The sequence below is a fragment of the Macaca fascicularis genome, chromosome 13 (assembly GCF_037993035.2).
Source record: "Macaca fascicularis isolate 582-1 chromosome 13, T2T-MFA8v1.1".
Taxonomy (NCBI): Eukaryota; Metazoa; Chordata; class Mammalia; order Primates; family Cercopithecidae; genus Macaca; species Macaca fascicularis.
Window position 1 is genome coordinate 48396962 of NC_088387.1, and position 13841 is coordinate 48410802.

A 13841-nucleotide genomic window follows, 5' to 3' on the forward strand; every position below is an offset into this window, starting at 1 on the left:
CAGCCAACAGACACATGAAAAAATGCTCATCATCACTGGCCATCAGAGAAATGCAAATCAAAACCACAATGAGATACCATCTCACACCAGTTAGAATGGCGATCATTAAAAAGTCAGGAAACAACAGGTGCTGGAGAGGATGTGGAGAAATAGGAACACTTATTGAGTTTTAAAGTGATAACTGTCAACAAGAGGACAAATTAAAATTGCATGACACTTCATAGGATGTAATGAGTAAAATTCAACGTTACTTCTTTGATTTTCCTCCCTAAGATAACTAACCTGAATGTAATCATGAGGAAACATCAGAGAAACCAAATTGAGGGACACTCCACAAAACAACTGCATTGTAATCTTCAGAAGTGTCAATATCATGAAAGTTAAGAAAAGACTAAAGAATTGTTCCAGACTAAACGAAATGTAAGATACACAATAACCAAATGCAACAGATGATTCTGAACTGCTTCCTTTTGTTATAAAAGACATTACTGGGAGAACTGGAGAAATCTAAATAATGTCTGTAATGCACTAGTATGAATTTCCTAATTCTCATGGCTTTATTATGGTAATATGAGAATGTCCTTTTATAGGAAATGAGAATATATTACATGAAAGTGATTGTGCAGCAGGTCAACAACTTATTTCCAAATAACTAAGGAGAAAGAGGAGTTCCTTGTGCCATATTTACCTTTTCTTTTTTTTTTTTTTTGAGACGGAGTCTTGCTCTGTCGCCCAGGCTGGAGTGCAGTGGCCGGATCTCAGCTCACTGCAAGCTCCGCCTCCGGGGTCTACGCCATTCTCCTGCCTCAGCCTCCCGAGTAGCTGAGACTACAGGCGCCCGCCACCTCGCCCGGCTAGTTTTTTGTATTTTTTTTTTTGTAGAGACGGGGTTTCACCGTGTTAGCCAGGCTGGTCTCGATCTCCTGACCTCGTGATCCGCCCGTCTCGGCCTCCCAAAGTGCTATAACTTCGTGATTGTTCCCCTCCCCACAAAATACTCCAAAGAAGATCTCAAGGAGAAACAGAAAATACACAAACATAACTGGAAATACATGCTGTTTTCAAATGCTGATTAAACAAACAGATAAAAATTCAGTAAAGATGACCATTTCAACAATACAGTTGATCAACTGGACCAATGTAATTCACTACATCAATAGAAAAAAGGAGAAAACATGTATGATCATATCCATAGAGCAGGAAAACCATTTGAAAAATTAAATACCCATTCATGATAAAACTCACAGCAAACTTAGAAAACATCCTCAACCTGGTAAAAGGCATCCATTAAAAATCTACAGGTAATATTAAACTTAATGATGAAACATTAAATCTACTCTTCTACCCTCCAAGAATAGGGACCAGGGCAAGATGTCTGCTTTTACTGCTTTTTTTGGTATCATATTCAATGTTCTAGCCAGCGCATTAGGCAAGAAGAAGAAATAAAAGGCATGAGAATTGCAAAGGAAGGAGTAAAACTGCTCTGTTCCCTGGTGAAATGATCATGTATGAGGAATAGACTACACCTGAGGATCCCAGTATATTTAAACAAGAAACTCTTGAAATCTTAGAGGAGTTACTGAACATAAAACAGAGAACAAATAGATATATTTCAACCACTGGAACTTTTGCCTTGCATAAATTCTCTACAGCACTCATTGCCCTAAAACATCCCACAGTAGGCATGAAAGCTCTGACCCAAAGAATAACAAATTAAAATTAAAATTAACTTGTTGGGACCTACGAAGTGGCATGACAACAGTATTTCTATATTTAAGCAATAAGAAAACTTAAATTTGAAAATACCATATACCATAGTATATTAACTACTTAGGAATATATTTAGTAAAAGATATGTAAAATCTACACACTGAAAATTACAATATGTTACTGGGAGACATTAAAGATGACTTCAGTGGGGAATAAAAACCTCACCATGTTCATGCATAGGAAGACTGAAAATTCAAATGTCAATCTACAAAATTGATCTACAGATTCCATACAATCCCAAACAAAATCCCAGTACGCTTATTCTAAAATTTGTATGAAAATGCAAAGGACTTGAAATAGCAAAAATAATTTTGAAAAGAAAAACAAGGTTGGAGGACATAACCTGACTTCAAGACTTACTATAAAGCTAGAGTAATCAAGACATTGTGGTACTGGTGTAAAGATAAATAAAAAGAACAAAGAAACAGAGTAGAAACTCTAAAACCTACATATATAAGGCCAACTAATTTAGACCAAGGTTCCAACTAAATTCAATAAGGAAATAATCATTTTTGAAAAGTGGTGCTAGAATATTCTTAGGGAAGAAAATGATCCTCAACTGCATAACTTACACTACAAATGAAAATTTGGAAATAGACCACAGACTGGAACACAAAGTTAAAACCATAACATTTCTACATGAAAATACACGAGAAAACTTTTACAACACTTGATTAGGCAACATTTTCTTAACCAGGACACAAAAAAGTAATAATCATTAAAAAAAAAAATTACCAAAGTGAATTTCATCAAAATTAAAGCTTTCTGTTCCCCAAAGACACCATTAAGAAAATGAAAATCACACCACAGACTATGAGAAAATATTCACAATACATAGAGGATTTGTATCTGGAATATATTATAAAATTTCCTATATATTACTGAGACAAATAATCCAATAGACAAAAGTGAACAGATACTTCATAAATAAAACATGCAAATGGGCAAGAGGCACAGAAAAGATGCTCAGCATCATTAGTCATCACAGAAATACGAATTAAAATTACAATACCGGCCGGGCGCGGAGGCTCAAGCCTGTAATCCCAGCACTTTGGGAGGCCGAGACGGGCGGATCACGAGGTCAGGAGATCGAGACCATCCTGGAGAACACGGTGAAACCCCGTCTCTACTAAAAAATACAAAAAACTAGCCGGGCGAGGTGGCGGGCGTCTGTAGTCCCAGCTACTCGGGAGGCTGAGGCAGGAGAATGCCGTAAACCCGGGAGGCGGAGCTTGCAGTGAGCTGAGATCCGGCCACTGCACTCCAGCCTGGGCAGCAGAGCGAGACTCCGTTTCAAAAAAAAAAAAAAAAGAAAAAAAAAAAAATTACAGTACCATACTGCTTCATACTCACATTTAGAATGACTGAAATGAAAAATAACTGGAAATATCCAGTGTTGGCAAGGATGTGGAATAACTGAAACTCACATATGCAGTTAATGTGAACAAAAAACAGTACAAGTGGTTCCAGTTCCAGGTTAACATATCTAATCCTAGATGAGATGAGCTATAAAACCTAGACAGACTACATGGAGCAGCTATTGGAAGACTCTGGAAAATAACAGAAGCAGGCAGACTGAAGATCATAAAATTTGAAATATCAACAAAATGGTAATGAGTTTGCCATCATTTTCGTTTCCTCTGTCATTCCTTGGCCTGAACTCAACATAGCCTAAAACCTAAAAGTGGATATTAGCATAGACAGAGAGACTTCATGGCAAAGGCTTTTAGTTCAGGCTTCAGGAGTGAAAGAAGGGTCTCCCAATACTCTATACAGAATCCCCTTTTTCCTTATCTCTGTATATTAGTCATAGCATGCCAGTAATCTCATGGTGGCAATGGTACAAGCAGTAACAGAGGCTGGCAGGAGCCTAAAGTTCTGAGGGAGGGAAACCTTCAATTTACACCAAAGGAAATGTGGTCTCAAGAGTGACCACACCTGGTTGGTTTTTTCTCCTCCTGTCCTGTGTCACTTGGCCCTGACACAAGGTAGTCACAGAAAGTACATAGAAAAGGGATAAAAGTACCTAGAAAAGGGTCACTAGGCACACACATGGAGGACAGATCAGAACAGCACTGCAAAGCCTTGGAAAACTGAATGGACTTGGAACAACAACGTACAGAAGGCTGGCTGGAATTTTTAACCTGAAACCAGTTGGGTCATTGTATGCTAAAACAAAAACATCAACTTTCTCTATAGCATTTAAACAAGACTGGTCATTTCATAAAACGTCATTATGAAATACAATCCAAAATTATTTATCATATTTAGAACCAGAAAAATCTCAGCTCACATGGTGTCTCAGTCTGTCTGCATTGCTATTAAGGAATACTTGAGTATTCTTTTTTTTTTTTTTAGATGGGAAAAGCAGTCTTTTTTTTTTTTTATTACACTTTAAGTTCTAGGGTACATGTGCATAACGTGCAGGTTTGTTACATATGTATACTTGTGCCATGTTGGTTGTATTCTTAATACTTAATACTGGTTAATTTACCAAGTAAAAAGGTTTATTTGGCTCACAGTTCTGCAGGCTGTGTAACCAGCATCTGCTTCTGGCGAAGAACTCAGGAAGCTTCCAATCACAGCAGAAGTGGAAGGGGAGAGCCCACATCACATGGCAAGAGAAAAGGTGGGGAGGAGGGGAGTCATTATTTTTTAAACAAACAGCTCTTGGGTGAACTACGAGCCGGAACTCACTCATCACCACAGGGAGGTCACTGAGCCATTCATGAGGGATCTGCCCCCATAACCCAAACATCTCTCTTTAGGTCCAACCTTTAATATTGGGGATCAAATTTCAATGTGAGATTTTGAAGAGACAAATATCAAAACTAAATCACATGGGAACAGACACCAAGGCTAGGCTAAAAGAGATATCAGAATTCCCTGACAAAAACTATAAAACAGCAGAAATAAATGAAATGAAAAAAATACAAAAGATCAATGAAACAAAAAGCTGGCTTTTTGAAAAGTTAAACAAAACCAACAAACTGTTAGCCAGACTAAGAAAAAAAGAGAGAGAAAATCCAAATAAAATAAAATCAGAAATGAAAAAGGAGACATCACAACCAATACTGCAGAAATCCAAAGGATCACTAGTGGCCACTATGAGCAACTATATGCCAATAAATTGGAAAATCTAGAAGAAATGGACATATTCCTAGATACATGTAACCTATCATGACTGAACCAGGAATAAATCCAAAATCTGAATAGACCAATAGCGAGCGACAAAATTGAAGCTGTAATAAAAATTCTGCCCACAAAGAAAAATCCAGGACCTGATGGCTCCTCTGCTTAAATATATCAAACATTTAGAGAAGAACTCATAGCAATCTAACTCAAACTATTCTGAAAAATAGAGAAGGAGGAAAATACTTCCAAACTCATTCTACAAGGCCAGTATTACCCTGATACCAAAACCAGACAAAGACCCATCAAAAGAAGAAAACTACAGGCCAATCTCCCTCATGAATATTGATGCAAAAATCCTCAATAAAATACTAGCAAACCAAATGCAACACCACATTAGAAAGATTATTCATCATGATCAAGTGGGATTTATACCAGGGATGCAAGCATGGTTCAGCATATGTAAATCAATCAACATGATACAACATACCAACACGATGAAGGAAAAAAACCACATGATCATTCCAATCGGTGCTGAAAAAATATTTCTTAAAATTCAACATCTCGTGATTAAAAACCATCAAAAAACGGGGTACAGAGAACACATACTTCAACATAATAAAAGCCGTATATGACAGACCCACAGCTAGAATCATACTGAATGGGGAAGAAACTGAAAGCCTTTCCTCTAAGGTGTGGAACATGACAAGGATGCCTACTTTCAAAACTGTTATTCAACATAGCACTGGAAGTCCTAGCTCAAGCAATCAGACAAGAGAAAGACAGAAAGGGCATCCAGATTGGAAAGGAAGAAGTCAGATTATCCTTGTTTGCAGATGATACAATCTTATATTTGAAAAAACCTACAGCCTCCACACAAACTATTTGAATTGACAAATTCAGTAAAGTTGCAGGATACAAAATCAATATACAAAAATCAGTTAGCATTTCTATAGGTCAACAGTGAATAATGTGAAAAAGAAATTTAAAAAGTAATCCCATTTACAATAGCCACACATAAAATCAAATACCTAGCAATTAACCAAAGAAGTGAAAGATCTCTATAAAGGAAACTATAAAACACTGATGAAAACAATTGAAGAGGATACCAAAAAATGGAAAAATATTCCATGTTCATGAATTAGAAGAATCAATATTGTTAAAATGTCCATAATATCCAAAGCAATTTGGTATTTCACTGAATCTGTATTCAATGCAATCCCTCAAAATACCAATGACATGCTTCACAGAAATAGAAAAGAATCCTAAAATTTATATGGAACCACAAAAGACCCAGCATAGACAAAGTTATCCTAAACATAAAGAACGAAACTGGAGGAATCACAATATCTAACTTCAAATTATACTACAGTGCTAAAATAACCAAAACATCATGGTACTAGTTTAAAAACAGACACATAAGACAATGAAACAGAACCAGAAAATGCAGAAACAAATCCACACACCTACGTTGAACTCATTTTTGACAAAAGTGCCAAGAACATACACTGGGGAAAAGATAGTCTCTTCAACAAATGGTGCTGGGAAAACTGGTATTTACATGAAGAAGAATGAAGCTAGACCTCTATCTTTCTCCATATACAAAAACCAAATCAAAATGGATTAAAAACTTAAACCTAAGACCTCAAACCATGAAACTACTACAGAAAAACATCAGGGAAAATCCTTAGGATACTGCTCTGGACAAAAATTTCTTGAGCAATACCCCACAAGCACAGGCAACCAAAGTGAAAATGGACAAATAGGATCACATCAAATTAAAAAGCTTCTTTACAGCAAAGGATACAATCAATAAAGTGAAGAGACAACCTACAGAATGGGAGAAAATATCTGCAAACTACCCATCTCACAACGGACTAATAACCAGAATATATAAAGAGCTCAAACAATTCCACAGGAAAAAAATCTAATAATCCGATCAAAACACTAAAACTAAAAACTACAATGAGATATCGTCTCACCCCAGTTAAAATGGCTTATATTGAAAAGACAGGCAATAACAAATGCTGGCGAAGATGTGTAGAAAAGGGAACCAACCCTTGTATACTATTGCTTGGAATGTAAATTAGTGCAATCACTAAGGAGAATAGTTTGGGGGTTCCTTAAAATAACTAAAAGCTGAGCTACAATATGATCCAGTAATCCCACTGAATCCCAAAAGAAAGGAAATCAGTATTTGGAAGACTGATTTTGCTACTCAAAAGCGATCTACAGATTCAATGCAATCCCATGTTTATTGCAGCACTATTCATGGTAAGCTAAGATTCGGAAGTAGCCTATGTGCCCATCAATAGATGGATAAGAAAATGTGGTACATATACACAGTGGAGTACTATTCAGACATTGAAAACGATGAGATCCAGTCATTTACAACAATATGGATGGAACTAGAGATCATTATGTTAAATGGAATAAGCCAGGCACAAACAGACAAACATTGCATGTTCTCACTTATTTGTGGGATCTAAAAATCCAAACAATTGAACTCATGGACACAGAGAGTAGAAGGATGGCTACCAGAGGCTGAGAAGGGTAGTGAGGGGTTTAGGGAGAGATGGGGATGGTTAATGGGCGCGCGCGCGCGCACACACACACACACACACACACACACACACACAAACCCAAAAAAACATAGAAACAATGAATAAGACCTACTATACCAGGTTACTATAGTCAATAATAATTGTACATTTTAAAATTACTTAGAGAGTGTAATTGGATTGTTTGCAACTCAACGGATAAATGCTTGAGGGGATGGATACCCTATTCTTCACAATGTGCTTACTTCACACTGCATGCCTGTATCAAAACATCTCATGTACCCCATAAACATATATACCTACTCTGTACCCATGAAAATTAAAAATAAAAAAAAATTTCTACAGCTACCCCAATCTTTAGCAATTACCACCCAGAGCAGTTAGCAGCCACCAACATCGAAGTAAGACCGCCACCAGCAAAAAGTAACTCACTGAAGGTTTAAATAATTGTTAGCATTTTTAAAAAATAAAGAAATTATAAATTAAGGTATGTATTTTTTTTTAAGACATAATGCTATTATACACTTAACAGAATACAGTATAGTGTAACATAACTTGTATATGCACTGGGAAAACCAAAAATTCATGTGATCGGCTTTACTGCAGTGGTCTGTAACTGAACCTGCAATATATCTGAGGTATGCCTGTAAACCTATAGGCTTAAAAAAACTCAGCAAACCCCAAACAAGAGGTACCAAAGAAATCTATACCAAGAAAAAGAAGACATTACATTAAAAAGACACATACACACACTTGTACAGCAGCACAATTTGCAACTGCAAAGACATAAAAACCTAAGTGCCCATCAACCAATGAGTAAAGAAAATGTGGTATATATACACATTGAATGAATACCATGGAATACTACTCAGCCATAAAAAGGAATGAAATAATGTCTTTTGCAGTAACTTGGATGGAGCTGGAGGCCATTATTCTAAGTGAAGTAACTCAGGAATGGAAAACCAAATATTGTATGTTCTCAGTTATAAGTGGCAGCTAAGCTGTGAAGACACAAAGGCATAAGAATGATATAACAGACTTTGGGGACTGCGTAGGGAGGTTGGGAGGGGGTTGAGGGATAAAATACTATATATTGGATACAGTGTGTATACTACTGTGGTGATGGGTGCACTAAAATCTCAGAAATCACCACTAAAGAACTTACCCCATGTAACCAAAAACCACGTTTACCCCAAAAACTATTGAAATAAAAATTTAAAAATTAAAAAAAAGAAGAAACCCATATCTAGAATCATAATCAATGTGCTGGAAAATGAAAATAATCAGAGAAAAATGATACATTGTTCTTACATACAGAACAATGACTCAAATGACTATGAATTTTTCGTCAGAAACCGTGGAATCCAGATAGGAAGTAGCATATTTTTTAAGTGCTGAAAGAAAAGTACTGCAACCCAATCACATGATCCATTTAAAAATCAATTAATTGGACTTGATCAAAAGGAAACACCTTTGTCCTTTGAAAGACTTTGTTAAGAGGATAAGAAGACAAGTCACATACTGTGGAGATATTTGCAAATAACATATCCAGAATATATTAAGAACTCTCAAAACTCACCAATAAGAAAGCAAACAACCCTATTTAAAAAGCACTTCACCAAAGAGGATGGTAAATAAGCTCTTGAAAAGGTGTTCATAATAATTAGCCATTAAGGAAGGACATGCAAATTAAAACTATGTTGAGATACCACTGTACAACTATAAAAATTGCTAATATATTGACAATTTACACATTGGTGAGGATGTGGAGTAACTAGAATGCTCACCCATTGCTAGCAGGAATGCAAAATGATACTCTGAAAAACTAGTATTACAGACACTCGGAAAAACTAGTATTAGTTTAGCTCTGAATAATTCTTACAAAGTTAAATATACACCTATAACATATAACTCAGGAATCCTCTTCCTTAGTATTTACCGTAGAGAAACAAAAACCTGTATATAAATGTTTACAGCAGTTCTAATTTTAATGGTCCCAAACTAGAAACAACTCAAATATCCTTCAATGAGTGAATGGATAAACAAACTGTGGTAATCTGTACAATGGAATTACAATAAAATATTATTGCTTTTAATGCAGCAATAAAAAAGCACCACTGATCTACACAAGATGAGTCAAACGCATTTTGCAAAGTAAAAAAATCAGACCCAAAAGTCTGTTACATATTTTATGATTCCATTTGTGTGACAGTCTAGAAAGGCAAAACTCTAGGGAAGAAAACAGACCAGGGACTGCCGGGGGTGAGTGAGGGGTCAGGGGAAAGACTGTCTCCAAAGGAACGGCATGGAGGAGTTTTGGGATTGATGGAACTGCTCATATGAAACTGTAGCAATGGATAGAATTGTAAAGCACAGAAAGTGAAGTTTAGAAGTACATAAATTTTTAAAGGTCAACCAGGATATGAGGCAAAGATGGAACACAGAATGTGACTAACGAATCTAACTATATTATAAATGAATCATGTACTCACACTGAAGAGTATGGGGCAGGGAGATGCTGACTTAAGAAACTTTAGCAAACGGCAGTTTTGTCTAGATATTTTAATGATAAATTCAAAACTGCAGATAAACACTATACTCTGGTTGCAGAATTTGTTTTTCATGTGGGTATGGGTTATGAATTCTGAAACTACTTTATTTATATACTAGGGTAAATATATTGTAGATAATGAGAGCCAGTTTTATCGCTATTAGAGACAGAAGTTACAAATAAAGAAAGGGAAAAGGCTAGAATCAACTCTGTGGATCCGTACTGGAGTCAGAGGTATCAATATGGACACATGGCTTAAAACACACACACATATTAAAAGATACAGATATGAGTATACACATAAGTTAACATATCTACCTATATTTCTTAGCTTTATTCACTGAGAAAGGCTAAACACAGCAACATCCCACCAGCAGTGAGCATGCCAGGTACTTACATCTTGCTTTCTAAATACTATTCTTCTTCCTCCCTTCAAAAATAAGAGGGTTTTTTGGCTGGGCACGGTGGCTCACATCTGTAAATCCAGCATTTTGGGAGGCCGAGACGGGCAGATCACCTGAGGTCAGGAGTTCAAGACCAGCCTGGCCAACATGGTGAAACCCCATCTCTACTAAAAATACAGAAAATTAGCTGGGCGTGGTGGCACGGACCTGTAATCCCAGCTACTCTGGAGGCTGAGGCAGGTGAATTGCTTGAATCCGGGAGGTGGAGGTTGCAGTGAGCCAAGATCATGCCACTGCACTCCAGCCTGGGCGACAGAGCAAGACTCCACCTCAAAAAGGAAAAAAAAGAAAAAAAAAAAAACAAAACCGAGGGTTTTTTAATGAAACAGCTGATTCCATGTCTGGGGCAGGGTACAGGAGCCAACCTGAAAGTGCTCCAAATAGCTAAAAAGAGAACTTGAGCAACAAAAATAGTAATGGTAGCATTGGATTATAATCCAAATAATGAAATAAACACTTATGAATAAATGAGGGAAGAACAATTCTCCTTACAGAGGAATTCCAATTAACAAATGTAGAAGAGATGGAAGGCATGAAAAAATTAAAACACCACAGTAATAACTGCTACAGCCAAGATCCACTCATGAATGCTAAAATTAGTACTCAAAGTTTAAGCAGAAACAGGTTATTTGCACAGTCTAACAAAATCTCCCTCAAATGTTTAGTATCTCCAAAGGAAAAACAGTAACTTTACAGTGGAGAATCTTAGCAGATACCACTTTAGCCAAGTGACCAAGGTTAACATCACCAGTAACGCATATCAACATAATGTGCTCTCTGTTGCGACGCACTGAGAATGCATAACCCTAATCTAACCTTGAAACATCAAACAATGCTAAATTGAAGAAGCTTCTTCAAAATAACTTATTAGCACTCTTCAAAGTGTCAAGGTCATGGAAGACAAAAAAAGACTGGGAAACTGTCATAGATTGGAGGAGTCTAAGACATGACAACTAAAATGCAAGATGGAATCCTGGGTTGGATCTCAAACAAAAAAGTTCATTTGTGGAAAAACCTGGTGAAATCAATGTTATATAGTTTTATACCAAGAAGAATTTCTTATTTTGATAAATATTTTATGGTTATATTATGGTAAGATGTTAAATGGAAGCTTCAGTAAAGGTTACATGGACAACATCCCCCAATGACACCAACCTCTTGGTATTCAGGACCCTGTGTAATTCCCAACCCTTGGGTGAGAGCTTTAGACAGTGACTCATTTCTACTGAAGAGAATGTGGCAGAGGTGACGAGATGACACATCCAAGGGTAGGTAACAAAAAGACTGTGGCTTTTGTCTTGGGCACCCTCTCTTGCCCTCTCACTGCCTCACTGAGGGAAGCTTAGGTGTCATATTATGAGTGCCTTATAGAAGCAAAAAGCCCATGTCTCTGGCCAAAGCCATGGCCATGTGAGTGAGGCTGGAAGCACATCCTCTCAGGCAAGCCCTGTGATGAGACCACATTTGTAGCCAATACTTTGTTTGCAACCTTGTGAGACAACCTAAGCCAGAGGTACCCAAATAAGCTACATTTAGATTTCTGACCTACATAAATTTTCAGATGTTTATTAAGTTGCTACATTTCAGGGTAACACAATACACAGCAACAGATAATACAGAACCTCTCGGTGCTATTTATTTTGGCAACTCCTCTGTAAGTCTAAAATTATCTCAAAATGGAAACGTTTGAATATATTTTATACATATATACTTTATAAATATTTTATACACATATACTTTATAAATTTTGAGGCGGAGTCTTGCTTTGTTGCCAAGCTGGAGTACAGTGGCGCAATCTCAGCTCACTGCAACCTCCGCCTCCCTGGTTCAAGCGATTCTCCTGCCTCAGCCTCCTAAGTAGCTGGGATTATAGGCGTGCGCCACCATGCCCGGCTAATTTTGCATTTTTAGTAGAGATGGGGTTTCTCCATGTTGGTCATGCTGGTCTCAAATTCTCAACCTCAGGTGATCCGCCCACCTTGGACACCAAAGTGCTGGGATTACAGGTGTGAGCCACCGCGCCCAGTCCTTTATAAATATTTTATAAACTATTATATATATATTTACTTATATATATGTTTTATGCATCTGTGTGTGTGTGTGTGTGTATGTGTGTGTGGTTTGAATTATTTACGGACTGTGGAGTTCGATAAACCTAGGTTCAAATGCCACCTCCAATGCTCAATGGCCATGTGATCTTGGGCAAAATATCTTCTCTAAGTCTCAGGTTTTTTAAATCCACAACTGAGATAATAATATCTATTTCTGATTATTACACTAAGTATAAGCATCTACTACAAATGTACACCCTGAGCAAATGGCATTATTGTTAGTTCACATTTATAATCATCTATTATTTTCTTCTCATTCATAGCTTTACCTGACTTTTAAGGTATTCAGTACAATACTTTAGCATTTAACCTTCGAAGAGTTTAAAAATTATATATGAAATTGTCAATGTTTTAATTTCTAAACTTTTTTTTTTTTTTAAGTATCAATACTGACCAGCCTAGCCAACATGGCAAAACCTCATCTCTACTAAAACTACAAAAATTAGCCAGGCATTGTGGTGCACGTCTGTGGTCCCAGCTATTCGGGTGGCTGAGGTGGGAGGATGGCTTGAACCCAGGGACGGAGGTTGCAGTGAACCAAGATCACATCACTGCACTCTGGTCTGGGTGACAGAGCGAGACTCTGTCTCAAAGAAAATTTTTAAAGGTATCAGTACTGATCTCTATAGCACTCTACTGTTTATAACACTGAAATCAGAGATTGACTTTTTTTTTGCCCCAATCTATTATCGCAATCCCTAACTTTTAGAGCTGTAAGGGACTTTTCAGCATTCCAACCCTTTCCTTCTATGTATGAGTGCCAAGGATATTAAATGAGTTGTCCAGGATCGTGGCTGGAAGAAGAGTTGGAATGAGGGTTCAAATTCTAGGACAGAGTACTGTGTAGGGGAACAACTCCTTACTTTGATTAAACAGAATGCATTTGAATACTCTTTATCTTGCCTACAAACAACATCTTTTGGCACAAGTTTTCCAGCAGGAAAATAGAGATCTCATCACCTGCTTCATAGGATCATTATGAGAACTAAGTAAGATAGCATATGTAAGTTCCTTATTGCCATGACTACTACCACATGTAGATTATGAATAAACATTTCTCTCACCCTCCTTTCCAAGCCTAGTGCTCTCCACTGTGGTACGATGCCTCTTCAACTATAAGGTAAAATACTAAACATACAGGTAGTTCTGTTTCACCATATGGTAAGAGGCTCATTAAAGTAAAACCGAATTAATGGCAAAGTGCTAAAACTGGGCTGAATAATATAAATCTAACGGACTTATGCCTGAATTG

At 37.0% G+C, this 13841-nt stretch overlaps 1 protein-coding gene across 9 annotated transcripts in view; it reads right to left on the minus strand.

Annotated features, from left to right (window-relative positions):
* ALMS1 (ALMS1 centrosome and basal body associated protein) overlaps positions 1-13841 on the minus strand; it is a 221754-nt gene that overhangs the window by 103491 nt on the left and 104422 nt on the right. The gene's annotated exons all lie outside the window — the stretch shown is intronic.